The sequence below is a fragment of the Balaenoptera borealis genome, assembly GCF_965194805.1.
Source record: "Balaenoptera borealis genome assembly, chromosome: 3".
In the NCBI taxonomy this organism is placed as follows: Eukaryota; Metazoa; Chordata; class Mammalia; order Artiodactyla; family Balaenopteridae; genus Balaenoptera; species Balaenoptera borealis.
The window spans coordinates 35,665,234-35,683,923 of NC_138866.1; the positions used below are offsets into that span (position 1 = coordinate 35,665,234).

Genomic DNA, 18,690 nt, shown 5'->3' on the forward strand with positions numbered 1-18,690 from the left:
AGCAAAATAGTTCGCTTATTCCATGTGCAGTTCAGCATTCTGAGATTATTAACTTCACTGATGAAACAAATCATCTTAAAAGAAAAACCATAATTTAACTAATAATTCCATCTATTCCAGAATTCGAGATGTCACCAACAAAATGTACTTTTTCATTATGGAAGTAAAGCCACTGAGTAAAAGGATATCTGAGTTCAACAATTAAAAAATATCAGTCATGGGACTTTTTCAAAAAACCAGTATTGATGATACAAGTAATTTTTAAAATAAAATGTAGAGCATGTTTTATATTGGATGTATTGAGAATGTGCTATGCCAATTTTTAATCAGGAGATCCATTTTTAATATTTACATGTTTTGCTATAAGATGAATAGCAAGTGGTTAAAACATTTAATATTATCTAACAGTGGGTGCAATGGGGTTAAGCAAACGTGAAAAATTCTTTTTTCCTATTCTAAAGTTTCAATTCCACTGTAATTTGTATGGGCTGTTGCTAAATATCCCTAGGCATCTTAGTTCTTCAAATAAAAATTTGTTTTGACAAGGACTCCTTAGCCTGAGAAATTTTTCAAGCTGTTCTGTCTGCAAGGGAAGAGAAAGGATGGGTACCTTCAGGAACAGAATCTTTTCTTCCACATAGCAAGAAGCAAGGTAATCAGTTCTCAATTTATATGAGCCTTTAATAAAGCAGTTGCCAAACCACAAATCTACAACTATTTTCTAGGGATATCATCTGCTCTGTAAAGTAGAGTCCTAGAAACAAAAGCTAGGATGGTAAGGCTATAAAATGATTCTGAAAGAAACGCTGAAAAAGGAAAATGCCACACACCGTTACTTTCAAAAGAAGTATCTTTCATACTCAGGTGTGCCACTGCAGGCTGGTCCTTTCAGATCAAAGCAGAACCTATACCATCAAGAGCCTTCTGAAGAGTTAGAGCCCTTATGAACCCAAGAGAGCCCAGATAAAATTCAGCAAGACGCGGTCAATACTGTTTCCTCAATCAAGTACTAGAGTTGCTGAATTCTCTTCACTTGAGACTTTGAACTCATGGCAGACTCCTAAGGCAATAAAGATCCCCACTCCAGGTGCTACAGCCACAAAAGAGTTAAGAAGAACAGAGGGGGTGTGATGTTGGGAGACCAATTTATCATTTACTTTCTTCTAATATTATACAAGGATCTGGGAATAAAGAATATTCAAAGCTTTATTATTAATTCAATAGTTAAGAGAGCAAAGAATATCGACATTTGTCAGATTTTTCATGAACTGTAAGAAATACAGCACTTTGAATATCTCTAAAATTCATATGAATGAAAATGTCCTTCATATATTTTTCAATAAACATTTTCTTTTACAACTGCTTTTAGATGTACAGAATTATTGCAGAGTTAGTACAGAGATCCCATATACCTCACAACCAGCTTCCCATATTATTATATCTTATATTAGTCTTCACATTTTTTAAAGGAAAAAAGAGTAAAGGAACATAATAATTGAAACAGATGACCTTTAGTTTTCAAACTGTAGATTTTTTACTTAAAAGAAGACACATCTGCATTAAAAAATACACATCTACTGTGTTTCTTAAGAGTTTAATTAGAACCCAGTGTTTCGAGCACAAGAACTGAGGCCTAAGAGAAAGAAGAGGGTAATTTATGAAATGAAGCGTAATTCAAGAGTCTTAATGTGTCTCAAAGTAAGCTGACGAGAGAATATATTAAATCTTTCTGTTATGTATTGATAACACAGAGAAAGGGAAAAAAATCTATTATGTGTGGTTCTGGAATGAGAAAGGTCTACATATACAAGGTAACCAATGGAAGACTCTTAAGGCAGGAAGTGATAAGAGAAAATGAATGGCTGTTTGGAATGATAACAGTTAAACAAAACACTGAAAAAGCTCAGCGCCACAGCCCGATTTCTTACCAAAATAATATTTAAAAGTCTGCAAAATTCAAAGGATCTTGCTCATAAAAGATTCAGAAATAGGAGAGAGACAGCGAGAAACAGAAAAAGTATATGTGTTTCTAACACAAGATTAGGGTCATCAGAACAAAGATCTAGAAAAAACAAGCAGATAATATAAAAGGTAAACAAAGCAACAACTCAGATGGATAGGGATTTACTCTGATGGAAAGGAACCTCACAGAAAACCCCTTATCTGAGCTAAGTTTTTGTTATCCACCACTGTTATGAAGTAGCAACAAATAAGAGATTTATGGGAGTCTATAAAAGGGAAACAGAGCCATTGTTATACATACATACATGCATATATATAATCTCCAAATTTCTTCCCAAATAGACTTTGTCAATTACCACTGATCCTGGTTTTATACTTTTCTGTTGATGTCTACAAAAAGCTTGAAGGTTTGTCTCATCCATAAGCAATAATATAGAGAAGGGCCTCATTACTAAAAGAAGCTTTACTTTAATCATGTTATCACTTTAACAGGGTAGCTATTTCTGATGATAAAATCTGTTTTTCATTTGCTTCCTGTGTGCCTAATCACTCTCTTGTACATTTCTCTACCAGTAACGCCAAAATGCAGGCAGATAGTTTTGTTCCATGTTATAATGCTTTATCTCTTTCCCCTCCCTCCCTTCTTATGGTACTCCCTCCACTCATCTCAGTCTCTCTCTGACACACACACACACTTGAAATATGATACACTCCAAGCAGATGTAGGCTCACTAGGAAGCACTTCTTATTCGTGAGTGGGAGATGGGGAAATACAGATTGAAAATGCTACCCCGTAATGCTCTCCCCTGGGAGAGCGTCCTACTTCTCCCTCTTTCTGCCTTGAGTATCACTCACTGATCAAGTATAGGCGAACGTTTGTTCATTTAATAAATATTTATTAAGTACTTAACTTATACAAGGAAACTTGGGAGATGACAATCCAATAGAATAAGAAATTACATACATAAATAACTACAATAGACAATTTAAATGTTTTAAGACCATGGTAAACAAGGAATTAAGGAATGGAAGAGGAAAAAAAAGTCACTTTCAGCTGGACTGGAAAGGGCTATGAATAAAACTGCATTTAAAATAAATCTTTAAGATATAATTTATTGTGTTTATGAACTGCTAAGTAAATGTACTTTTTCCATTATTCAATGGAGGCCTATATTGCAAAGAATAATTGTGAAGGGCAAGGTAAAATTACTTTATAAACTCTACGTATTATATTTATAACGTAGGATTTTTGTATACAGGGCCTTCTTAAAGTCAGACTCATCAATAGGCACATGCATTCTTGCTTCTTTCGATGATGATGTTATTTAAGCTTTAGAATAGGAGGCAAATTTGTCAAAATTACTTAAGACAACGTGTTCTAGTTGAAGAACTGCAGAGGTTTAATATTTTTTCTAATTCAAGCTCTGTTATGAATTCAATTGTGTGATTTTGCTTCAATTTGGTAATTTAAAATTGAGATAAAAATTACCTCCCTCCATAACCTCTTCCTGCTCACCCATCCTTCCATCTCAGAGACACTATGAGGCTAAAATACATGCTATGTGCTCAAAACTAATTCAAACATACTTCTCATTTATCCTCATAATCTCAAGAGAACATTACTTCACACTGGATAAATGAAATACTTTTTTGCATTTAGTGCTACAAGGTGGCCCAATCATGGGCCCTTGTAAGCTGACAATGTTACGTAACATTTTTACAGTTATAATTCTGCAGCAAAGCTGTCACCATAGGACATATAAGAAATGAGGACTTAAGATAAAATGGGGTTCTTCTGTATTCAGTTTCCTTTTGTTCAGCTCTTTTAAAAAATTTTAACACTATCTGAGGCATTTCTTATGATGCTGTTAGCTTCCAAGAATGACCCTATCTCAACAGAACTGAAAACTATATTTGCTCTCACTGTCCTGTAAATCAACATTGGGAAGCATATTTAAATCAATATTCCTCTAACTAACACAGTATATTAAAGGAAGCAGCTACTCTTAAACCTAAATGATTACTAATTCGCTAAAGGCACCATCAAAATGCTAAAATATCTATTTTACTTTGGTTACAAATATGAAAATAGTCACTCTTGGATATATTTCAAATAAGGAAGCCAGTTTAATTTCTACTTTGCTAAAAAAGAATTATTTGGAATCAACTAGTAAACCACAAGCATTATTATAGTACTTAGGCAATGCTAGGATTTAGAGGTTTCTACTTCCTTCACTTAGTAAATTAGTAGTAATTGTGAATTAATGATATAATATTACAAAATATAGTACTGATTCCATGGCTTTTAAATTAAATCACAGATAAAGCCTTTTGCCAGGACTGTTTAGATTTTCCATACAAATTAAAGCCTCTTCAGAGGAAAATTTTCCAGCCACAATGTAATTTCCCTCACTTATCTGCCCAGTTACTACAGACCAAAACACTACAGAAAAAGCCTAAATCAACAACAAACAGAAAGCATTTAGTCAATATAAACTGGATATAATATCTCCAGGCATCTCTTGCAAAGAAAAAATGCTCAATAACTATTAGTTCAGAAGAACTGCATGTACAGAGACAAAGGTGATGTCAATTCCATTGTCACAAAAATACACTAATTGGTGGCAAGCCAAAATTTAGAATTCAGGTCTCTTAATCCATCGCCCAGTGCTCTTATCCGTCCCCCCGCCCCATGATGTCTTCAATACAAGATGCAGCAAGAAACACAGACTCAGAGCACTTACCGGGTCATTGTTTCCCCAGATTTATGGATGTATACTTGACAAATAAAAATTGATTATATTTAAGGTGTACGGCATGATGTTTAAAAATATGTAAACACTGAAATGATCACCACCATTGAGCTAATTAACGTATCTATCACCTCACACAGTTACGTTTTATTTTTTGGTGGGGAGAACAGTTAAGATCAACTCTCTCAGCAAATTTCAAGTATACAATACAGTATTATTAACTACAGTCACCATGCTGCACCTTAGTTCTCTAGAACTTATTCAACCCACATAACTGAACCTTCGTACCATTTGATCAACATCTCCCCCTTTCCCCCACCTTCCTGACCCTGATAACTACTGTTCTACTCTCTGCTTTTATGAATTTTTTAGATTGCACATATAAGTGAGATCATGCAGTATTTGTCTTTTTTGTGTCTTATTTCATTTATCATAATGTCCTCCAGGCTCATCCATGTTGTTGTAAATAGCAGGATTTTCTCTTTTGTTATGGCTGAATAACATTCCATTGCTGTTTGTACACACACACACACACACACACACACATTTTCTTTATCCATTCATCCGCTGATAGAACTATAAGTTGTTTCCATATCTTGGCTATTCTGAATAATGCTGCAATGAACATGCTGGTGCAGATATCTCTTTGAGATACTGATTTCATTTCCTTCAGATAATATACTCAAAAGTGGGATTGCTGGAATCATATGGTAGTTCTATCTTTAATTTTTTGAGGAACCTCTATATTGTTTTCCATAATGGCCATACCAATTTACATTTCCACCAACAGGAATGGGGACAAAGGTTTCCCTTTTTCCACATCCTCCACAACACTTATTATCTTTTGCCTTTTTTGATAATAGCCATTCTAACAATTATAAGGTGATATGTCTCTTTGTAGTTTTGATTTGCGTTTCCCTAATGATTAGTGATGTTGAGCACCTTAGCATATACTTGTTGACCCTCTGTATGTCTCTTTTGAGAAACGTCAAGTTTAGGTTTTCAGCCCATAATATGATCAGGTTATTTAGTTTTTTTTGCTATTGAGTTGAATTCCTTACATATTTCGGATGTTAACCTCTTACCAGATATCTAGTTTACAAATATTTTCTCCCATTCCATAGATTGCCTTTCAATTTTGTTGTTTCCCTTGCCGTACAGAAGCTTTTCAATTTAATCTAGTTCCACTTGTTGATTTTTTATTGTTGTTGTTGCTTGTGCTTTTGGTGTCATATCTAAAAAAATCAAATGTCAAGGAGCTTTCCCCCTTTGTTTTCTTCTAGTAGTTTTAGAGTTTTAGGTCTTACATTTAAGGATTAAGAATCAGAACCCTGGGGATCCTTCCAGCTCCTCTTTAATAACATTCCTTCTATAGGGAGGAGTTAAACCACAAATAGCTCCTATTTCCGATAAAGAAAGGTCACTAAAGGAATGAGCCAGGTAAGTTAAATTTTATTCTGCTCTTTGTCCACTCTAATCATAAGACTAAACAGTTTTTAATTTGTTTGTTTAAAAAGATTTGCAACATCTAGCTTTGTGTTGGTAATGAAGAAAAGATTCATTAATAGCGTGGTGAAAGCACTTCATTGTATTGGAAACAATTTGATTTTATTTCTCTAAAATTATTTTCAAAACGAAAGCAGAAAATGTAATGAAGCAAACAAAATAATTGAAGTACTACACAGTGGTAATTAAAATAAAGACTCTGGGCATAGTTAACCATGAAAGAGAAAGTTAAAAAGCATTCTCATCTTTAAAAGCCAAGACTGGAAATCATTGTCTCTTAACATATTAAACAAGAATATTTTCATAGCAAAGTTAAAGGTAGTTTCAAGGTGTGCTTTCCACCCCTCTGGCAGAGAACAAACTGTTTTAAGTAGAAAGAACAACACAATAGCTGACCAACAAGTAGGCCACCCAGTGCTTCAGGAAATCAATTTCCCTGTGGGCATTTTATAAAACTTCAAGAGTATAAACTTAATGGAGAAAAGATATCAAGATACATAGTTTACAGGCTATTATCCTGACGGATTGAAGCAAAAGGTAGATAGTTATACAGTTAGAGAAGAAGAAAGCTCTTCTTGGTAAGTAAAGCCAATTAATTGGCTTACTTTAAATGCATTTTTTAAACTTCTGCTCTTTGCCTAGAAGTCTCTACTGAATGTCTGGAAGCCATTTTTTAAAAGATGGAAATTCTACAGATCCAGTAGAAAGTAACAAACAAATGTGGGGAATTTCTTCTACTAATGGTCTTTGAGACAGTATTCTGTCATCTCTGGGTATTCCAGGTAGTCTCTAAAAAACCTCTATCTCAGGTTCAAGTACATCAGAGCAACCTGGGTAATACTGTCTGCTTCCATAACAGCCACAAAGGGAAGGCAGAGAAAGAATGAGATGCATCCAAGTTTAATTCTCTCATTCAAAATCTAATGTAAACACAACTCCCTCCAAGGCTAGAGAAGAAAAGTTAAGTTACCTGAGGAGCCAGATTCTGCCAATCCTACATAAATGCAAAGAAGATGTATCTCCTCAAGCACCTTCAATATTTGTCCCTAAGTTTATAGCCTGATTCCCAGGTCTCAGAACCAGCTGAACTGGTCAGGTTAAAAATAGCATGCTTACAAAATTAAGGTTGAATTTCAGAAAGGCCCTCCACCCACCATCATTTTACTTAACAGGATTCATGGGGTTCTCTCCTCAAAATCAAAATACAGGCATGCTATGGCAGGCAGACACTCTCTTAAAAAAAAAGAGGGAGAGAGGAAAAGGGGGGAGGAAGTAGTAGAATGGGAAAGAGGGAGGAGGAAAGGAGAAGGGAGGGAAAGCTGGAAGAGAGAAGAGAGAGAGAGGAAAGAGGGAAGAGGGAAGAGGAGGAGGGGGGTGGGGGGGTGGGCAGCGGAAGAAGAGGGGAGAAGGAGAAAGAAGGAGAAAAGTAAAAGCAAGCTCCAGAATGGTTAACTCTGACTTATACAGGATTCAAAAATAAAGTAGATAGCAGACACAAAAGAGAAACGCTGGCTGGAACTTTGTTCTTGTGCAAAGGCTGCTGCAGGTGGTTTGTTTTTTGCTTTAAGTAAAAGTCAAAATAACTTACACTGTTTTGCCAGCTCTTCCATTCTGCAAAATGCCATTCTTCAAGGTAGAAATGGTACTTATAGCACTTGTCTACTCGCTGGCTTTTAAATCAAACCATCAACAATAATTAACCCAGATGTCAAATCTTGCTACTTTTTCTCCTGGGGAGAGGCTTTGCTCCACTTCTCCATGCAGCTAGCCATGCACTGAGAATCCACTATTAGCAGAGCAGAAATTTCTTTGGAATCCCTGGTTATTATTATTATTATTATTTCGATTAAAAAAAACCCAACCTGTTAAGATCACTTTTCTCACCGCCTCAGTTTAACACTGCTCTAACCAATTCATGTTATTTTCTTTACTTCTGAAAATCTTAGACTCTGCATTTTTTTGCTATTTGTAAATAACTTAAGACCCCTAATAAATTGCAAACACAGTAGAGTTACTGTGTACCTTCCACACAGCTTTCCCCAATGAGAACATCTTACTTAACCACAGTACATTATCAACATCAGGAAATGGACATTACACAACATTATTAACTATAATATAGACCTTATTTGGATTCACCAGTTTTTACATGCACTCATTTTTTTTTTTTTTTTTTTTTGGTATAGTACTATCAAAACATGTAGAGACTCATGTAACCACTACCATAATCAGGATATAAACTGCTGCACCAAAACAAAGAAATTCTCATACACTATCCCCTTTAGAGTCACACCCTTCCCCAAACCTTAATCCCAGGGAACCAGTGATCTCTGTTCTCCAGAACCAATGGTCTCTTTTATCACTTGGCATAATGCTCTTAAGACCCATCCAAGTTATTGTGTGTATCAATAGTTCATTCCTTTTTATTGCTGGGTAGTATTCTGCTATGTGGAATGTACCACAGTTAATTCACCCATGGAAGGACATTTGGGTTGTTTTCAGGTTTTGATTATTACAAATTAAGTTGTCATGTATGTGAGTGTACAGATTTTTGTGTGGACATGAGTTTTCATTTCTCTAGGATGAGAATACAGCAGTATAACTGCTGAATCACACGGTAAGGACATGTTTAACTTTATAGCAAACTGCCAAACTATTTACCAGAACGGCTGTACCATTTTATATTCCCATGAAGAATCTATGAGAGAGCTGGTTGCTCAGCATGACTTTAGCCGTTCTGATAGGTGTGTAGTGGTATCTCATTATGTTTTTAAGTTGCATTCCCCTAATAGTTTATGATTTTGAACATCTTTTCGTGTGCTTATTTGTTATCCATATTTACCCTTTGGTAAAGTTGTCTATTCAAACCTTTTACCCATTTTTTGACTGGATTGTTTCTTACTGTTGAGATTAAAGAGTTCTTAATACATTCTGGATACAGGACCTTACTTGGATGTGTGATTTGCGAAGACTTTCTCCCAGTCTATGGCCTGTCTTTTCATCTTCTTTAACAGGGTAACATTCTCAGATCAAAAAGTTTTTAATTTTGATAAAAGTCCAATTTACTTTTTTTTCTTTTATGAACCATTCTTTTGGTGTCACGTTTAAGAACGTTTAGCCTAAGTCACAAAGATTTATTCCAAAGATTTTCTTTATAGTTTTACAGTTTTACATATAGAAAGCTTTATAGTTTTACATGTCACATTTATTTTATCTGTCAGATTTACTATCCATTTTGAGTTAAATTTTAAGTAAAGTGTGAGGTTTAGGTCAAGGTTCATTTTTTGCTTATGAGATGTCCAATGATTCCAACATCATTTATTGAAAAGACTATGCTTCCTCCATTGGATTGCTTTTGTACCTCTCTTAAAAATCAATTGCCCACTCATAGGTGTATACTCAAAAGAACTGAAAACTGATACTCAAACAAATACATGTACAGGTATATCATAGCAGTACTCAAATAGCAAAAGGCAGAAACAGCCCAAATGTCCATCAGTGAATGAATGGACAAATATTGGTATATCCATACAATGGAATGTTATTTAGCCATAAAAAGGAATGAAGTACTAACACAAGCTACAACATGTATGAAACTTGAAAATATTATGCCAAGTGAAAGAAGCCAGACAGAAAAGGTCGCATGTTGTATGATTCCATTTACGTGAAATATTCAGAATAGGGAAATCCATAGAGAATGCATATTGGTGGTTTCCAGGGGCTGGGGGAAGGGGAAAATGGGGGAATGGAGAACAAATGCTTAATGGGTATGGAGTTTTCTTTTGAGCTGATGAAATATTTGGGGACTGGATAGAGGCGGCGCTTGCACAACCTTGTGAATGCACTAAGTGCCACTGAATTGTTCACTTTAAGATGGTTAATTTGATGTTATGTAAATTTCACCTCAATGGAAAAAAAGCAAGTTAGCGAACCTATGTGGGTTTATTTTAGACTCTGTTCTGTTTCACTGATCTACATGTCTACCCCTCCTCCAACACCATACACTATCTTGATTATTTTAGCTCTATTTGTAAGTCTTAAAGGTAGAAAGTGTGATTCCTCTAACTTTATTCTTCTTTCTCAAAATTGCTTTAGCTATTTTAGTTATTTTGCCTTTCTATTTAAATTTTGAAATCAACTTGTCTATACATACAAGAAGAAAAAGACTTGCTAGAGTTCTGATGGGAATTGTGTTAAGCCTACGGATCAAATTGGGAAGAACTGGCAGCTTTTCTAGGCTGAGTCTTCCAACCCATGAACACAATATGTCCACTCATTCATTTAGGTCTTCCTTCATCAGCATTACACAAGTATTTTAAGTATTGCTTTTTCACTTTTACGAATAAGTGTAAATGGCATGATGGCATAAAATTTTGGTTTCTAATTGTTTCTTGCTGAGATGTAGAAGTATGATTAATTTTTGTGTGCTGATCATATATCCCGTGACTTTGCTAAATTCACTTAAATGTTCTACGAGTTTTATTATCGTGTGGTTGTTGTTTTTTGGTAGATTATTTGGGACTTTTCTATGCAGACAATCATGTCACTTGCAAATACAGACAATTTTCTTTCTTCCTAGTATGTATGCCATTTATTTCTTTGTCTTGCCTTACTGCCCTGCACAGAACTTCCATTACTATGTTGAACAGGAGTGGTGAGAGCACACACCCTTGCCTCATTCCCAATTTTAGGGGAAAAGCCTATGGAAATAGTCTCTCACCATTAAGTGTGATATTACCCGTAGGTTGTTACCTGAAGATGCTTTTTTAACAGATTGAAGAATGTCCCTTCTATTCCTAGTCTGCTGAGTGTTTCATCATGAATGGATGTTGGATTTTGTCAACATTTTTTATCATATGTCAACATATTTTTTATCATTTTAATATATATATCATGACCGAGTAGGGTTATTCCAGAAAAGCAAAACTGGTTAAGTATTCAAAATTCATTCAATGTAACCACATTAACAGTTTAAAGAAGAACTACATGATCACACCAATTAATAAAGAAAAAACTTTTGACAAAATCCAACACCTATTCCTGCTTTCCTGTGCATGATTTGAACTTCATCTAGTATTCAATTTTGGTTCGTCTATAGTGTTTATTTTTGTAAAGTACATATCGTCATAGAGTATTTTAAATGGTTGCTCTGGGGATTACAATTTATATACACATAGTTTATTACAATTACTCATACCAACATTTTATTGTTTCAAGTGGAATGCAGAAACCTTGCTATAACTTTTAGGTCTGTTTACTCTCTCCCCTTTTGTCTTAAAAATTAGCTTTATATCTCAGGGAAAACTGAGAATGAAAAAAAATTACACTGAAAACTATACAGACAATATTATAAATTTTGCTTTTTACCATCAAACCATTTTAAAAACTTAAGGGGAGGAAACTAGTCAGTTACCCTGTATCTACTCTTTCATTTGTACTTTTTTCATTCCTGATAGTCCATGTTTCCTTCTGTCATCACTTTCTGTCTGTCTGAAGAATTTCCTTTTTTACAGCAAGTCTGCTGGCAAAAAACTCTCTTAGTTTTCCTTCATCTGAAAATGTCTTCATTTCATCTCATATTTTCACTGGATGAAGGATTCTGGATTGATAGTTCTTTACTTTTGGCACTTTAAATATGTCTTACTACTTCTTTCTGGCCTCCATGTTTTCTGATTCAGATGCATTGTAGGTAATGAACTGCTTTGCTCTGGCTGCTTTAAAGAATTTTTTCTTTGTCTTTAGTTTTCAGCAAATCACTTATAAAGTGTCTGGGAATGGATTACTTTGGGTTTTTCCCTTTAGAAGTTTGCTCAACTTCCTAAATATGTTGGTTTGCCAAATTTAGGAAGTTTTCAATCACTTTGTCAATCCTTCACTCTTAATTCTCTCCGAGACTCCAAAGATACAAACATAAAAAAAAAAATAAATAAAAATTAAAAAATTGTTATTGCCCCACAGATCCCTGAGGCCCTGTTTACTTTTTAAAAAATCTTTATTCTCTCTGTTGCTGGAGTGGATAATTTCCATTGATCTAACTTCAAGTGCAGTGATTCTTTCTTCTCTTATAGCTATTCTACTATGAGCCAGTTTTTTTTACTTAGGTTATTATATTTTTTCAGTTCTAAAATTTCTATTTGGTTTTTCCATGTATCATCTATTTCTTTACTGAGGCTTTCTATTTTTTTACTTGTTTCAAGTCTGTAATTGCTTATTGGAGCATTTTCATTATTATAGCTTCTTTAAAATCCTTGTCAGGTTATTCCAACATCTGTGTCATCTGAGTGTGGTGTCTGCTGATTATCTTTTGTCATTTGAATTACGATTTTCCTGGTTCTTGGTATGATGATGAATATTATGTTATGAGACTCTGCTTTCTATTTAAATTATCTATTTTAGTAGGCAGTCAAACTGTTTGGACTCCTAGCTCACGTTTATGAGCTGTGGCTCAAATGTCAATTTAATTGTTAATGCCTTTTCAGTGCTCTTTTGTCCTGTTCCACTTGTGGACTACCCAGAGGCCAGTCTGAAGCCTGGGTGGTATATCATACCTAAGTTCAGTTCTCAAACCTTTTTCTATATTGATTCTGATCAGTTTCATGCATGGGACATTCAGAGGTCTGCCCAGGGTTTCAAACATAGATTCTAAAAGTCCCTTTATCTAGCTCCCTCCTCTTCACAACCCTCCCTCCACTCTAGTGGAGGGAAATGGGAACTGCCTCATTACTGCAGTGTGGCGATGGTGAACAAGGCTTTGCCCAAAGTCTCTGCAGTTGTAACACCAGTTGGGAAAGGTAGGGGTGCCCTTTTTAATTGCAGGGCAGGTACGGAGGACATGGCTATCTGCTCATTCTCTACAACTGTGACACCTGAGGGGAGCAGTGGTGAAACATTTTTCATTATGTTCACTTGGAATAGGGTAGATATAATAAAAATGGGGCTTTTTCCAGCTCCGTCCACTGATATTTCTAGTTTGGAGGGTTCTCCAGCACCCCCACCCAGAATATACAGGAGGCAAAACAAACAAGCAAACAAACAAAACACAAGAAAATTACTGTGTACAGGAATTTTTTTTTTTTTCAGTTGCAATTAACAGGAAGAATAGGGTATAATGTATTTACTATATCTTATCCAGAAACAGAAGGCTGTATTTTAAGGCCAAGATATTCTCAAACATTTAATGCATATTTAACTCATATCTATAATGCTACTTACTTACTGGCAAATGGATGACTTTGTGTTTCCAGAGGCATTTGATTGTATAAGTTCCTCTTAAAAATGGTAAGCTGGGGCTTCTCTGGTGGCGCAGTGGTTAAGAATCTGCCTGCCAATGCAGGAGACACGGGTTCGAGCCCTGGTCTGGGAAGATCCCACATGCATGGAGCAACTAAGCCTGTGCGCCACAACTACTGAGCCTGAGCTCTAGAGCCCACGCGCCACAACTACTGAGCCTGTGCACCTCAACTACTGAAGCCCGCGTGCCTAGAGCCCATGCTCCGCAACAAGAGAAGCCACCACAATGAGAAGCCCGCGCACCGCAACGAAGAGTAGCCCCCGCTCCCCGCAGCTAGAGAAAGCCAGTGTGCAGCAACAGAGACCCAACGCAGCCATCAATCAATCAATAAAACAATGGTAAACTAATGTTTTTCAACAAGTTTAAACTTGAAAATAATATGGCACTGTATCGTCTTGTGTAAAAGGAAAACATAACATTTGTTTGAATTAAAGAACTCTAGTCGTGAACGCAAAGAGATCATTCAAAGCCTCTATAGGCTGTAGGCTTTAAACACAGGAAGGATTCCTTATACATAAAAGCTTTCTCTTAGGGTTCAGCTTTATTTCCTTTTTCATGAATTATATAAATAGAAAAGGCAGGGCACTAGGTCTTTGGTTGCAAAGCCAAACATAGTATCTATCCTGCCCCTAACCCTTTACATATAATCAATCCTCTCACATGGCATACTATAACAACCCCTCCTTATTTCTGATGATACTTGCAGCTTCAAGATATGGTCTCCTCTGCTAGCCCTGATACTTCTAAACCCAGTAAGTCCAGCCACCTTTAATCACTCCAGGCAGAGAGGATTCAGATCAAAATTCAAAATAAAGCACATAAACAAACCAAAAAAACCTCCAAACAAGCAAACAGACAAAAACCCACCAACCTCAGGTAGATCTGAGCAAGAGAAGTGTCCAAAGCCGTGGGACTATTTTATTGTCAGAAGGTTAACTAGAATTCTTCCAAGAATCCTAGATAGCCTCTGATACGCATCAGCTTGGTAGAAGAAATCACAGTGTGAAGATATATAAAAATACTGAATTTGTATAGGTGATGTATTTTGTTTAATAATGAACAGTGGTTATGCCAATAAAAAGAGAATGCAGTAAAAGTGCAATTGTTATGGGAAAGACATGAAATAGTTGAGAGAAAACAGTAACAAACAATGGTGAAAATAATGACCTGTCTTTATCCGTTCAGATATAGTCAGTGACCCCCCACTTCTCCATATTGAAATCTCTAGATGCTTCTTTTTCTGTCTGCATCTTAATCTTTTTGGCTATTAGAGCCTCTTGTGATAGCATGACAACAATAGCCCAAATATACCAGCAGAGCTTTAATATAGAGTAAAACAGAAGAAAATTATGAACTAAAGGAAAACTGTTACTAACCCTCATTCCCTCTCTACCTCCAACATGCAAGAAATTGAAGATAAAGTACAATGAAAACTGATTTCATTAGCACAGATGCTTCAAATCCCCTCTTATAGATCCTGATATTATTCAGAATAAATCAAGATTTTGTTCCAGTATTTAAGAAGGCATCATTTTGCATTTGAAAGCTTCGCCATCATTAACGTTATTCCTTACTATGTCTTAAGAGGATCATGGTGCTCTTAATAATGATTTTAAGTGAACAGATAGTGCCCAAAGTTTGTGACAAAGCAGAGAGTATATATTCCTGTGTCCTTACATACCGTTCATATCTAGTCCCATGGTCTAATGAATGGGAAAAATAACTAATTGTTTGGGACAGGAGCTTCAGCAGGTGGCTGACAATGGGATATGCCCAGAGAGCTGACATCTCAAATACAGACAAGAGCTCATATATAATTGAAGGAATCAGAGGAAGAAATAAAGGAAAATAGAAGGCAAACATATTTAAGAATTACTTCTATCACTGTCTAGGCCACAGTTGGCAAGCTTTTCCTGTAAAGGACCACACAGTAAATATCTTTGGCTTTGCAGGCCACATTTTCTCTGGCACAATTATTTAACTTTGCCACTGTAGCCTGAAAGCAGTCATAGATGATATATAAACAAATGTGCATGGCTATGTTCCAATAAAACTTTATTTACAAAAGCAGTTGATGTGGTTTCGGCTGGAGAGCAGTAATTTGCTGACCTCTGGTTTAAGCCAGTGAAATCTGTAAAAATAGTGTGGCAAAAGGAAAACCAACATCAGATAAGATGGGTAGGAATACATGCTCCCTAAGGATATACGAAATTATATCTTGCTCTATTCTGTACTCTACTGTAACAGGGAAGAGCCAATTTTGACTCCATGTTGGATCTGTTTCTTTGACTTTAGCCTTTGCTTTTCGTTGCTTTTATTATTATAATCATACATAATGGCCTGCCTCAGGGAACCCTGCCCACCTGTGAATGGCTGCAAGAAAGAAGAAATTAACACATCCCAGCCAGAGACTGGCCATTCCAGGAGATGTTTTGCAAGACTGGTGGCCCTTTTTACTTTACTTCCTCCCTGCCTCTCCCTCTCTGTTCTGCCTTTTTTACTTTACTTCCTTCTCTGATTCTATAAAAGAAACTGGCATCCAGACCCCTATAAGATGGTTTTTTGGGGGACCCTAGTCCACCATCTTCTTGGTCTGCTGGCTTTCCGAATAAAGTCGTATTCCTCGCCTCAACACCTCGTCTCCCGATTTATTGGTCTGTCATGCGGCAGGCAGAGTGAGCTTGGACTCAGTAACACTACTTTGATAAAACTTCTGAGACCTTTTATCATTTGTGAGTCACATAGATTTATTTAGTCCCTCAATAAACCTAAGGAGATTCTCCAATGCCCACATTACTTTCTATTTACACAAGCAGCATTATTTTCCTGATGTGTGAGCTACTAAAATCTAGACTCATCTTTCTGGCGGCTAGTTTTACCTGGTGAAACTGAGTCCCCTTAAAACCAAGTTCCCCTGCCAAATGTATGATTAACTTCTCTATCCAAAACTGTATTCCTTTTTTGTCCTGCCCATGTTTCCCCTCAGGATTGAGGAGTATCAAAGAAAAGGGGAATTGAAACTGAGCAGGACACTGTGGGGCCCTCCCCGGTCCTAATTCCCCTCTTTGTCCCCCATTTCTTGTTTGTATAAGAAGGTTTTAGTCTCCTAGGCCTTCTGAGTTCCAAAGAGCAGACTCAAAACAGTTACTAATTAGGGAAGTGAGGGAAAGCAGAAACAAAGCAGCAAGAAAAGTAATGATTGTAAAACAGAGCCATAGTTCCTCCTCAAGGGATATATACATAACAATCTGATGCATATCTTTGAGTTGTTCTGCAAAAACTAAGACCCTCACCCAGGTGGTGGATGGTGACCACAAGCACACAGACTCCAGACTAGTTGGAACCAGGAAGACTGACTAAGATTCCTGAAACCTCACCTCCGACCAATCACAAGAAAGTCCACAAGCTGCAACCATCACCCCAAATGTTGCCTTTAAAAACCCTCCCCAGAAAGCCATTGGAGGGTTCAGGTTTTTTGAGCATGAGCTACCCATTCACACACTGCTTGGCACCCTGCAATAAACGCTGTACTTTCTTTCACCACAACCCAGCGTCACTAGTTTGGCTTTTCTGCGTGTCAGGTGAGCAGACCCAAGTTTGGTTTGGCAACACTAGTCCATAAATATACTTGGAATATTAAAGGATTTGTTCTGCTACATATAGAACAAAACTGAAAACTGGATGGGAACAACTGATATTCATTTTTTACCAGCTGGAAAGAAAGATGCATGATAGATATAATGGGCAGGTCAGGATATGTTTAACATTTCTTCTGTGAAAAAATCAGGCTTTCTACTCACACCTCTGAGTTTTAATCTACTTAGCACATAATTCTATATTCTACCACAACTGAGTTAAACTTTTTATAATCCAGATAGAAAATCACCTCTCATGACAACTGTTACGATTAAAGACAATAATGACTTTTAGAACACACTTTCCATAGGACTTCCATATTACCAACCTCCTATTTTCTTCAGATTTGTTCATTCCTGAAAAAAGAAATTTATATTCTCTACTGACTTTTGCAAATTTCTGTGTATTTGAACAACTGGTAATCTCTTATAATGATAATGACGAAGAAAATCATCTTAAGAAGTGGAAAACACACACAGACACACAGACACACACACACACACAAGCAGAATCCATGTCTGGAAACTTCACATTTTATGGTCCTACTCATTTAGCTATTTAAAAGTTATACCTCACTTTCCTCTATTTTAATGTAAACCCTGACAGCTTTTCTTTTCATAAAAGGCAAGTACCTGTCTAAGCTTTGACTGCCAAAGCATCCAATTCAAAGAGGGGTATTTCCAATTAACACACTGCAGCCTCAGGACTAGCTAAAGACCCACAGTGCCTCCCCCCCCCACCCCACCCCGACTGAGGCTCCTTTGTTTTAGAGATCTTGATTGATTTCAGTAACTGACCATTTGGGCCACTTGTTTTTTCCCTTCCCTTGGTTTGAATTCCTGCTCTTTTGTTTTAAATTCACCAATAAAGAGTGAACCCCTGAAGCCCCTAAAAATCGGAACCCCAAGCCCACACGTTCTCTCTCCACACACACACACACACACACACACACACACACACACACACACACACACACACACACACGCAACCTGGCTGTGTGGCTCCAGGTGTGCTATGTAATTCCCAGGTCGTGTAAGTAATAAACCTTTATTTATTTCAGTTTCTTGATGATTATTGCTAACGGGTGTCTTGCAATCATAATAAGAACCACAAGGGCCAGTCCAACCACAACACTTCTTTCTAATAGGCTGAGACCAGCACAAAACAATTATTAACTAAGTACATGAAAAATCTAATCGTTCAAGGTTTCCGTAGCAAGGTCCCATTTGCTAGTGATGGGTAAATGCAAAAGAGGATGTGGCTTCACCAGCCAGTATTACAAGCAGCACTGAAGCTTATACCCAGTCAGTCACCTTCAACAAACCACCAAGAAAAAACAAACAAACACTGGCTCTTCAAACTACTTCTACTTCTTCTTTTTTTAAAAAAATATTTATTTATTTATTTATTTATTTATTTATGGCTGTGTTGGGTCTTCGTTTCTGTGCGAGGGCTTTCTCTAGTTGCGGCAAGTGGGGGCCACTCTTCATCGCAGTGCGCGGGCCTCTCACTACCGCGGCCTCTCTTGTTGCGGAGCACAGG

General features: G+C 36.6%; 1 protein-coding gene and 1 long non-coding RNA gene across 8 annotated transcripts in view; one reads left to right on the forward strand and one right to left on the reverse strand.

The window, feature by feature from the left end:
• LOC309626235 overlaps positions 1–18,690 on the forward strand; it is a 1,141,377-nt gene that overhangs the window by 922,213 nt on the left and 200,474 nt on the right. The gene's annotated exons all lie outside the window — the stretch shown is intronic.
• FUT8 (fucosyltransferase 8) overlaps positions 1–18,690 on the reverse strand; it is a 322,308-nt gene that overhangs the window by 61,233 nt on the left and 242,385 nt on the right. The window lies entirely within an intron of this gene.